The following is an 11,460-nucleotide window of genomic DNA, read 5'->3' as shown; positions in this document are numbered from 1 at the left end:
TGGAGGTTTTCAAAAGCAGGGGAGGGTCGTGACCCAGTTTAGATCATTTAAAGGCCTCCTGGCTGCTGGTTGGGGAAGGAGAGCAGGGGCCAGGGTGGGAGCAGGAGAGCCTGGAGCGGGCCGACACTGTGTCGGGGGCAGGCAGGTGGTGTTTGGGGATGGTGGTAACATAGGCAAGGTGGAAAGTGGCAAAGGGACTCAAACTGGGGTTTCAGGTGCTGTCAACAGGCCCTATGAATGGGTGAGGGGGTGAGGGGAAGAGAGAGGTTGAGGGTGACAGGGGGCTAGATGGGACTCTATGCCAGTAAACGGTTTCCTTAGCAAGGGGTCTTGCGGAGTCCATGCTTGAGAAACACTGCCCATCCAAAGCGCAGAGGGTCTGGCCCGACCTTCTTCCATTATGCAGGCCGCCATCCTGGCTCTCAGCTTCCTGGGTTGGGCCAGATGACCTCGGAGGGGAGAACGGAGGACTCCACACTGGAAGCAGCCAGTGCGGGCAGTGACAGCGTGAGTGCCGGGCAGGGACATGCCCAAGGCCACTGGGCTTGTTAGGGGCAAAGCGAGACCCAGGAACCACGTCTCCTGATGCTATAAAAGTCCCCGCTGGGATCTGAAAAGTCTGTGATTGCCCAGGCCCGAATTCCAGCGGCACCTTCCTCCAGAATCCACTGAGAAACTCGTTCTGAAGACCGTTTCCTGAGCCCGAGGCCTCTGAGGTCTTCACCTCAGAGTCTCACACTTGCTGTTTCCTCTTCTTGAACTTTCTTCCCAGGACTGCTCTCCACCCTTTCCCCTAGCCGTCCTGCAGAGGCTGGCTCCCTGGGCCTGTGGGATTTCCCAGCACAGGTCAGCGGCTCGGGCAATCCCAGGGGGCGGTTCACTCCCGTCCTGCCTCACCTCCCTCCACAGCTGACTTGGAAGTGCTCCCCAGCTCTGTGCCAGGAGAGGCTGGCATGGATGCCAACACCCACGCCGTGGCGCCACATCTTCCCCCCCGCCCCCATAGGCCGGCCCTGGCTCCTGGGGGCCAAGCCACATAGGATAGACCCACTTTTCCTGCTTGGATCCCACCGAGGGAATCACTACCCAGCAACCAGTAGGGGGGAGATTCCAGATTCTTCCTCCTCACCCAGCTCAGATGTGAGTCAGGGAAGGTCCCGTAGACATTTTCCCTCTGTCCCCCTCCCTGGCTTACCAGGGCATGGGGCAGGCCCAGCCTAATATGGTGAGGAGGAGAGGAGGAGTCAAGCCGGAGCAAATGTACCCTGTGTTTTGCCTGGAAACGTCATCTGGGAGCCCCAAGCCGACGGGCATTCCTTCCTTCTGTCTCCAAGACTCTGGCCCGATGCTGGACCCAGACTCGGGATTTAGGCCTCATAGTTAACCCCAGGGTGGTCCCTGCCTCACTCGGGGCCAAGTTCAGACAAGAGGCAATCAGGGGCTTAAGTGGCTGCCAGAGAAGGCCAGCCGCCTAGTTATTAAATATTAAGTGGCAAGAGCCTGGGAACGTAAAATTGCAAATGAGACTTTGGAGCAGATGTTGCCAACAGCTTGGACCAGTGCTCACAGTTGGGACCAACGGGGGAATTCAAGTCACCAAGCTGGGCTGCTGGCAACTGCTCTGCTTTTACTGGGCACCTGCTGGGTGCCAGGCTCTGAACCGGACGCTGTATGTAGAAAGATTGATCAGGCCTAACTTCAAGGGGTTCCTGATCTGGTAAAGAAGACGAACACAGGAAGCAAAGACTCATGATCTGCGGGGTAAGTTCTGGGCCATGGGTAATCCTAGTAGAGGTGTGGGAGACACCTATAAGAGGGTGGGGGATAGAGGCCTCGGAGGGGAAATTCTGAAGGATATATTTGATCGGTTAGTCATTCAACAAATCTTGAGTACCTATATGGTGTGCCATACACTGCAGCAGATGCTGGGAAATAAAATATTAAATAAGTCAAACTCTTTCTCTCATGGCACTTAAAGTTGAGTGAGACCTTGCATTCCACAGAGGGATAAAAGTTTGCATCATGACAAAGAGGCAGAGAGGAACAAGCCCATGCAGACTGAAGAAGTTCAATAGATTCAAGGTAAGTAGGGAATTCAGTGGGCTGGACATGTGTGGAGGGACAGATGGGACGGTTAGCAGTCAGGGCCTGAAAAGCTGCCATGCTCAGAAGTTTGGGTGAGTCCTGGAGGAGGTCAAAGTACAGTGAAATGACCCCTGCAGTAGGACCAACCTTTTGAGCTGTCATTCTGAGGAGCCGTAAAAGGAAAGAGATAACCCAAGTGGGCATCCTGGGGAATGTGGCTGCCTGGTTTGCGGCCCACTCGTCCCCAGGGCTGGGTTACTGAGCCTCCATAGCTGAGGACCCCAGGAAAGCCCTGCCCTGGCTCTCCTCATACCTGCAGGCTGTTTCACCAGCTCCTGAACGCTGAAAATACATCCCGAAAACACAGGCACCTTTGTCTTTGAGGGGAATACAGTCCTAGCAGAAGGTGGCAGAGGTAAGATGACAGCCCAGACCATTCAAGAGACAAGTCCTTGCCAAGGGAAGATTCCAGTTCAACATCCCCAAGAATGTCCCAGCTGAGTAGACAAGCCTCTCTCCACTGCCCCATCCAGAGCCAAGGGGGAGACAGGATGAACTTTCAAGGTCATTTTTTGGCCATGATTCTATACAAAGAAAGGCAAGAGAACAGGGAGAAAGAGAAGATCTGTGTTTGAAGATACTAATATCCCAGGAGGATTAGAGTCCTCAAACATGGTTCTAAGAGTCGAGAGTTACATGGGGCTGAGATTCTAGAACTCACCAGATCTAGAATTCTAGAATTCTAGAATCCTGTGACTCTAAGACTCTAGCTCAACTAGAAGGAAAATATCATAGACATCACATCCTCTTCATAAAATCCGTACTTCTGGAGAGAACCCTGCACCCCGAACTCCCAAGCCAAGCAGGCGTGTTTTCCCCTTTCTGCCTTTAAACTGTCTTCTTGCTCCTTGGTGTTCTGCTCATCTGCTCCCCCCTCCACAGTCCCTCCCCCAAGCCTGGCAGCCACACATTTGCCATCTGCATACAACCCAGTGATTAGCACAGCCATGCAGAGCAGGAGAGGAGGGGTGTGAAGCCCTTGCTGCCTGCCAGTCAGAGGGCCTTCAGTCAACCAGGCTGCAGGGGAGTCACTCCTGGCTCCCCAGTAGGGCTGAGTAGGGGAGGGGAGACCTACTCATGCAGACACACACATACGCACAGAGGCAGACACACAAAGGTACAGAGAGACCTGCACATCACACATGGACATCTGTAGACAACAGCCACCCTCACAGATTCAAACAAATCAGAGCAGTCACACATCCCTGCAGGGACAGCCCCAACACACATATACACGAAGACCTAGAGAAAAACATGCACCAGCACACATGGATATTTGCAATGCAACACACACACACAGCAATGGAGACAGAGCCACACAGAGAAACACAATACCATGCACATATATGTATACACAAACATGTGCAGACAAACCCAAAGACACTGAGCTGTTAGTGTACCCTCCAAAGGAGAATTGGCAAGAACGTCATCCTTCCGGTACCCCTCTCATCCCTCTGCCACCCGCACTCATTCATGGGACATTATTGAAGGCCTACTAGGCATACAGCCTGGCTCCTGGCCCTCAGGAGAAAGATCCCAGAGCTGTGTGACACAGGAGAGCAGAGCTCAGAAGCAGCTGAAACACATGTAGGCATTGAGTTCAGGAAATCATTCCCATTGCTGAACAAAATGGATTGCCCAGAAAGGTAATGAGCTCCCCATTGCTAGAGGTAATCTAGCATCCCGGAGAGGTTTATGCATCAGGTGGGAGAAGGAGTGCTGGGGGGAATGGAAAACCTTTAAAATCCCTTCCAGCTCTAATATTCTCTGTTTCTATCAGTTCCACTCCGTTTCAAAATAGTGATCTTGAACATTTTTATCACAGTCCCTATCAGCAAAAATATTTTATTTTTCAGGAAAAACATTTTAAACATACACCTCCATGTATGTTTGTATGTTTATTTACAAATGTTTACATCCTTTTTGGATAATACATTCTATTCTTCATAAATACACAGACACAAAAATAGAAAAACTTGAAATAATGAGATGAAAACACATAGATCCTTACCTGAAAGGACAGGTAGAACTGGTGGGAAAGTGATAGAACATTTATTGAGTGCCGCCTGTGTGCCAGACTTTTGATATATATTATTTCTTTGAATCTTCAGAATCGCCCTGTAAAGAGGCTATCATGGATTTTTTTCCCCCTCTCTCCTTTTTACAGATGAGAAACTGAAGCACAGAGAGGCAAAGTCTCTTACCCAAAGTCACGCCACCTGTAGCTGGTGAGGCTGCAACCTGGACCCAGTCAGGCTGCCTCTGAAGCCTACTGCTTCCCACTGAAGCTTGGGCATCAAGCACTGGGGTGGGGGTGGGGTGCAGCTTGTGTGGGGTGGGAGAAAGATCCATTAGGTTCTTGCACACACGGTGGCAAGTGTGAGGCCCTCAGCTGGGAGGAAGGGGCTCTAAAACATAGCAAGAGCCTCACATGACACACTTGAAGGATTTGGACTTGAACCTGAGCAGCAGTCAGGATTCCCAGACCACCAGGACATCTGGGCAAGACACCTACTTTGCTCCTTAAAGTGTGGTCCATGGACCAGCTGCTTGGGCCTTACCTGAGAGCTTATTAGAGATGGGAGAATCCCAGGGGCCACCCCAGACCTGCTACATCTGGATCCACGAGTAACAAGGTTAAACTTTGAGAATCCGTGGGTTACCTGAACTTCACCGGGTCTGGGGTCCCACCCCACAGCGATGAAGGCAAGCAAGCCTAGCCTTGGTCATTCTGGGGGCTTCCTCCTCCCCAGAGCTGGCTCAATTCTGGAGTTGTAGAGAGTCCCAGAAAACCAGAGGTGGCTTCCAGGAATCTGTTTATGCTGCTTTCCTTGTCGCTCCTGGGCCCCATCTTGCTGTAAATCAAAGCCAAAAGACTGTTCCTTTTGCTGATAATCAGGTGAGATTCTCCGCATCACTTCCTTCCGGAAACTCCATTCCCCCAGCAGGACCCTCCCGGCCACGCTTCTCCCAGCAGCTTCAGTACCTACAGAGGACACAGTGTATCTCAGCCATGGGCTGATCTTCATGCTCCCGTTCCAACGGGAATGTCCCCAGCGCCCGCACAGCCCCCAGCCCATGGCAGGTGCTCAGTGAGGGTCTGTGACTGAAGCATGGCCAAACCATCATCCCCTCAAAGGGCCCCACCAGCCCAGCAGCGTTGCGCGGCCCTGGGGTCTGTGGTGAGGCCCAAGGCCTTGCAGCTCAGCTCTCCAAGTGGGGAGGCATGAGAAGAACCAACCCTGGCCAGATGAGATCTGCTTCCAAGCCCAGCCTTCAACCCTGCATGGCCCTGAGGCTCCTGTGACTTAAGGAGCTCTGGGGCGGGGTGGGGGGTGGGGGCAACTCTCATCCCACCTTTGTCCTTGCTCCAGAGGCAGTGGTGGAGTGGAGGCTGGCATGGCCACCCACTGCCCCGAGACCACAGAAGCTGAGCGGAGAAAGTGGTGTGTATTTCTTTGGCTTTCCCTGCGAGCCAGACCAGTTCCTGCCCAGGGACAGACACTTCCTCCCAGGAACAGGAATGAGGCCAAGTGGAGTCCTGGCCTCCATGCCTGGGAAGGAAACCCAAGTTCAGTGAGGACATCTGTTCCTAGAGGAATCCCAGGCCATGCAGGGATGTCGGGGCAGAGGAGCCCACGCCCCTTTCAAGCGACCAGCATCTCACGGACAGAGCTGCTGGCAGCTAGGCGCCCTCTCTCACTCTGTCTACATCCTTTACTGAGGCCCTGCTCTGTGTGGGCACAGCTCCGGGTACTGGAGATCCAATACCAAGACCCTGCATGGAGCTCAAATCAGAGATGAGGGAAAGCCAGAGCAACCAAGAGGTATATGTAACACACTATCAAGAAAAAGAAAGTAGGGTAAGGGCATGAAAAATAATGTGAGTCTTAGAGTGGTTAGAACAGGCTTCTACGAGATGGGGCATTTGAGTAGAGACCCAAAAGAAAAGACAGAGCAGAGCAAGCTAGAAGCTATCCAAGGAGAGGGGGCTCTGCGTCCAGGGAGCAGCAAGTGCAAAGGCCCTGAGGTGGGCACCTGCTGATGGTATTCAAGGAATGCAGAGGAGATGCATATGGCTGGAGCTGAGTGAGCCAGGGCAAGAGAAGGGGTAATGGGTGAGATCGGGCAGGGCCTTGGGGGCCACCCCGAGTCCTGGGTTTTACTGCAAGTAACAGGAACAAGAAAGGCTATGGCAGGTTTAGGCAGAAGACAAAACAGGATGGGGAGACTGGAGAGCAAGCAGGAAGCCAGGGAGGAGGTGACTGCTCGAATCCAAGTGAGAGCTGGAGGTGGTGGGGTAAGAGGGCGACATAGGCGATAAGGAGTGGTCAGATTCTGCGTCTATTTTGGCAGGACGCAGGACTACTACCTGGCAGGACTGTGAGTCAGGAGGAAGAGAGACAGAGAGGGCTTGAGGAAGACACCTTAGCAAACGCGCATGAGCAGAGCTGAGATGGGGAAGTCGGGACAGAAGGAGGCACCAGCCATGGTTCTCAGAGGCCGTTCCTCCTAGTTTCTCTCTCTCTTTCATATACTCCCTGCCCTTTTTATCTATTAATCTTGCCCTCAAACTGTTGTCAGATAAGGACACGGAGGCTGGGAGGCACCCAAGATCACACTGCTGGGCCGGCCAGAGCCTGGGGTTGAAAGCACATCCCAGTCTGAGCTATACTGGCCCATCACCACTGGAAAGAGTTTGCTACTTCTGTTCATTCACTATTTCATTCATTATTCAGATGCTTGTGTGCCTGCAACAAGTCAACAGGCCTGGGGCTAGGCGCCCTAGAGGAGCCTGGAAATCACAGAGCCAGCCCTGTGGTGGTGAGGGAGACTGCGAGAGAGCTGCACTGTGGGGCCCCCAGCTCTCAGCAAAGTAGAAACCAGAATGTGCAGAGACTGGGAGCAGCAGACGGGGAATGTGAACTCCTGGATTCAGAGTCTCATGCTGCTGCTCACAAGCTTACCCTTAACCTCTCTGTGCCTCAGTTTCCTTATCTGTGAAATGGGGATAAGAATTGTGGCCATGTGAGTCAGAGTAAGGAGCATGAGAGAATCCGCTGAAGTCCTTCAAGCCTGGGGCTCCGTACCTGCTCCTACACGTATGACTACGGGCAGAGCCCACACTTGAACTCGGGTCTCCTGGTGCGCGCCAAAGCAATCAGCTCTCTGTCTGGACGCCAGCCCTCGCATCACCACCCTGCAGGGCACCCCCACCCAGAGGTGTTGGGGGAGGCTTGGCTTCGCACAGCTGGGCTCAGCTCCTGGCAGAGCCAGAGCCCCAGAGCCCGAGAACAGTGTTTAGGGCCTGACAGCCTGGTCCCACCCCTAAGGAGCTCAGGCGAGCTGCCTGCCTGCTTTGCCTGCCAAGATACTTAGTTGCTGACTTCCCTTGGAAAGCACTAATTACAGCATGGCTCCCCCAGGCCCTGGCTCCGTGATCTGTCACGGCCCCTCAGCTCTGGGGCACCGGCGGCAATCTCTGAGCCATGCCCTTGCCCCCTCTGCTCTCCCTTGGGCAGGGAGGACAGAAAACAGAGGGCTAGACAGAACCCACCAACGGGAATGCTGGGAATGGACTCTGTGGTCCCCAGACCACAGCCTCAGCATCGCCTGGGACCTTGTTAGAAATGCACATTCCCAGGCCTTACCGAAGACCCACTGAATCAGAAACTCTGTGGGTGGAACTCTGGGATCCGTGTATTAACAATCACTCCAGATGACGATGATGCCTGCTCAGTAGGAAAAAAAAGCAGCTCTGATCCCTGTGCAGCTATGGTGGAAAAGCTGCAGGGTACTGTGGACAGGTGGTTATAAGCGGGGCACTTTGAAGCACAAACCCAGAGAGACTCCCCCCACAATTCAAGGCCCTGCCCATTTCTTACCGTGCCATCTTGGGTAGGTCACCTCTTTAACTGAATACATATTTACTGATAACCTACTGTTTACTGTTGAAGGCCCTGGAGCTGTGGAAGGAAGAGAAAACAACAGCAAGCCAGCAATATCTTTTCCTATATTAACTCATCCCTTGCAAGAGACGTTTTAGGTATGCTTCTGTTAATCTGCAGTGGAGGCAACTGAGGCAGAGATGGTCAAGGTAATTTGCCCCAGGACGAACCTGAGCAGCACTGGCATCTACATCATAGGATGTGCCTCCAGAGCCAAGCACTGAGCCGCTGGGGCCAGGCTGACCTGTGACTCATCCAGGAGATGGACAAAATGCCATAAAGACCCCCTCCCCAACCCCTGGCAGGTCACGTGGTGTGCCAGGAAGATGAAATCAAGTTAGGAAGGGGGTCAAGTGCTTTGGGGTTTGGAGAGGTGACTCTTTTCACGGCATGGTCTGGCCAGGGGACCTGCGAGCAGAGACCTCTCTAAGGCAGCTTTCTGTCTGTAAAAAGAGGGCCCTGTCCATACCCCTCCTCGGTGTGGTCTGAACACGTCACAAGACGTGTTACGTTACATGTCTGTAACGCAGAGTAGCTGCCGGACAAAGAAGACCTGTTACTATCCGGAGAACTGGGTTCAAATCCTAACTGGTCCGGCCCCTCAGCCACTCACTAGATGCGAGTCACTCCAGTCCCATGGGCTTGTTTCTGCGGGGATAAAATGGCTGCCGGGAGCCTTGGCCATGACCCCACATAGTCAGGGAGCAGAGCAGGCGTGCAGTAAGGACACTCCCACTGCTGGTCCCCATCCTGATTGCTGGCCAGCTCATTGGGAGCTCCTTTCTCCGAGGCAGTGGGTCCCCGGGTCCAGGCTGCCCGGGGAGGCCTCGCTATTTTTATTTTTATTGTACTGGCTCCACAGCAGAGGCCTCTAACTCCAAATGGCTCCTGTTGCCCAGAAAACGAGGTGGTTGGCAGTGCAGTCTCCTGACTGGCCCCATACAAAGGCAGCCTGGCGGGCCTGCCTGTTGACGCCAGCCCAGGGTTCTGGGAAGCAAGGAGCAGAGCCCTGGGCGGGGCCAAGTCCCTGCAGGTTCTGGCATGTCCCGGCCTGGGCAGAGTGACGCTGGCCTGGTTGCCTTGTGCCTCTGGAAACACAGTGCCGTTGCTGGGTCCTCAGTGAGATGACACGTGTCAAGGGACCTGGTGCACACGCCGGGCATCCCTGCACGGGCAGAGGCTCAAACTCCAAATTCACTCCTACCACGGCTGCTCCCACCACACAGACCATGACCTTCATGTCAGCGTGGGCCTGGTTATTCCCATTTCACAGATGGAGAGACTGAGGCTCACAAAAAAAAAATTTTTTGTTTTCCCCTGAGTCACACCAGTCAAATTAGCAAAGTCTTGGCTTCAAAGCCCCTGATTCCCTCCCCACCTCCTCCCATGCTCCTTGGAATCTTCCTTCGGATGGGCCCTGGACAACAGGGGCAGGATGTCACCTGACTTCCAGAAAAGATCCCTCTGGCTGCTGAGTGGAGAGTGGATGGGGGAAAGGGGGGCGAGGGGAGCAAGAAGGTGCCCAGGTGGGAGTCGCGCTGCGAGGCAGTTTGGTTCTGGAAAGTGGAGCCAGGATTACTGACAGGTGGCCCATGGAGAGGGCCAGAGAAGAGCAGAGTAGGGATCGGGCTACCTCTGGCTTCCCTTCTCGAATATTTCAGCCTTCCCTCAAATATCACATCCTCAGAGGCCTTGCCTGACGGGTCTCCTCTCCTAGGCACTGCTGGGCCCCTTCCCCGCTTAGTTTCCCTGTAGCCTTATCTCCACCTTACCACTAGACTGTCTGTTTGCCCCTGCTAGCAACAGTCAGCTCTTAGCAGACAGGGGTTTTGCTTGGCTTCCCCCCCCCCCCCCACTGCTGTATCTCCAGGCCCTATAGGGTACAGTGCCTGGCACATGGTAGGTGTTTAATAAATGTTGTCACGCGCATGAATGAAGGGACTATGTATGAAAGCAGTTCAACTTTAATCCAGGGCAACCCAGGACGCCTCCTCTGGAGGTGGCTGGTTCACCTCAATGATCTGCCATAATCTCTCTGTGTGACCTCGGGCAAATTGTCCCCCAACCTCAGCCTACCCAGCTGCCCATTGGTTTCCATGACCTCCCAGCCCTGACAGTGAAGGATGATTTTTTTTTTTTCTGTGGTGGCTGGACCAGGAGGGCAAAGCCAGAGGGCTCCTGGGGCAGAAGGCGGGATGGAGGGGGCCCCTGCATGGGGCAGCCCTGCTAGCGCCTTTGTCAAAGGTGCGCTATGTAAATAGCAGGTGGTTCAATTATTATCCTTCCTAATCCGAGGCTTCCTAATCCTAGGCAGGTCTGTGTGTGCATGTGCTGGGGAACGGTGAATGGCAGAGCCTTCTGGAAGCCCAGGGCCAGGAGACGACCTCGTCTCTGACCTTCAGCAGCAGCTCCTGCCCCCTCCTCACACCCCAGAAGGATTCGGGTGATGGATTTTCCCAGGAACCTCGGGTGGTCACCTTCACGGTCTTGGCCAGATGTGGCCTACAGAGTCAGATATTCCCTACCCCCCTACCTCGGATGAGGAGGACCCCCAAACCACCTCCTGACTGGTGTCCCAATTCCTTGCTCCCTAACCTCAGGCCCACCCTCCAGTCTCCACCAGAGTGGCCTTTAAAACCCATAAATCAGACCATGGCACTCCCCTGCTTAATACCCTCCGATGATTTCCTATCTGTAGAATACTTTTACCAAGGTCTGCAAGGCTGGACCTTGCAAGGGCTGGACCACCCTCCTCCATCTTGGCTTATCCCCCTCTGACTAAGGCTGGCCCCAGGGCCTTTATACCTGCTGCTCCCTTCTCCTGGAACAGCAAATCCCCAAATCCTTACCTTGCTGCCCCATCTGGCATCTCAGCTCCCAGCATCTCAGGAAGGCCCAGTGCTTATCTGAATGAGCCCTAGCTTCTCACTCTCGATGCTCTTCCGTTGTTCATGAATTATTTCTTACTTGTCTACTTATCTGTCTCCCCACTAGCATGTGAATTCCTTGTGGACAGGGACCTTGCGGGGGTCGCTGTACCTTCCACACCCAAAGAAAAGAAAATCCCCCTACACTTCAAATACTGCTCAGAACCCTGTGGGCTCCCAAGGACCAGCGCCAAGCAGTTTACTTATTTATCAAAGGCCGCGTAGCACTTGGTACACGCTCGGCACTGTTTGAAGTGCGGTACAAATATGAATTTATCTAATCCTCACACCCGGTTTTTTTTAGGTTGGTCCTCCTGTTAGCCTCACTGCAGATGAGGAAGCTGGGGCACAGAAATGGTCAGGGATTTCTCTCAAGTCTATAGAGTCAGAAGAGATGGGTGGCTGATTAGAATGCAGGGAGCCTGGTCCATGCTCAGCAG

General features: G+C 53.7%; 1 long non-coding RNA gene across 1 annotated transcript; it reads left to right on the top strand.

The window, feature by feature from the left end:
• The first annotated feature begins 836 nt into the window (after nucleotides 1-836).
• On the top strand, nucleotides 837-4,815 carry LOC309871136. The gene is made up of 3 exons (XR_014315053.1): nucleotides 837-1,761; nucleotides 2,004-2,082; nucleotides 4,313-4,815. It is a non-coding gene; the product is annotated as an uncharacterized lncRNA (long non-coding RNA).
• Nucleotides 4,816-11,460: the final 6,645 nt, after the last annotated feature.

The sequence above is a fragment of the Mustela nivalis genome (assembly GCF_964662115.1).
Source record: "Mustela nivalis genome assembly, chromosome: 8".
In the NCBI taxonomy this organism is placed as follows: Eukaryota; Metazoa; Chordata; class Mammalia; order Carnivora; family Mustelidae; genus Mustela; species Mustela nivalis.
This window is presented reverse-complemented; position numbering and strand designations above follow the sequence as displayed.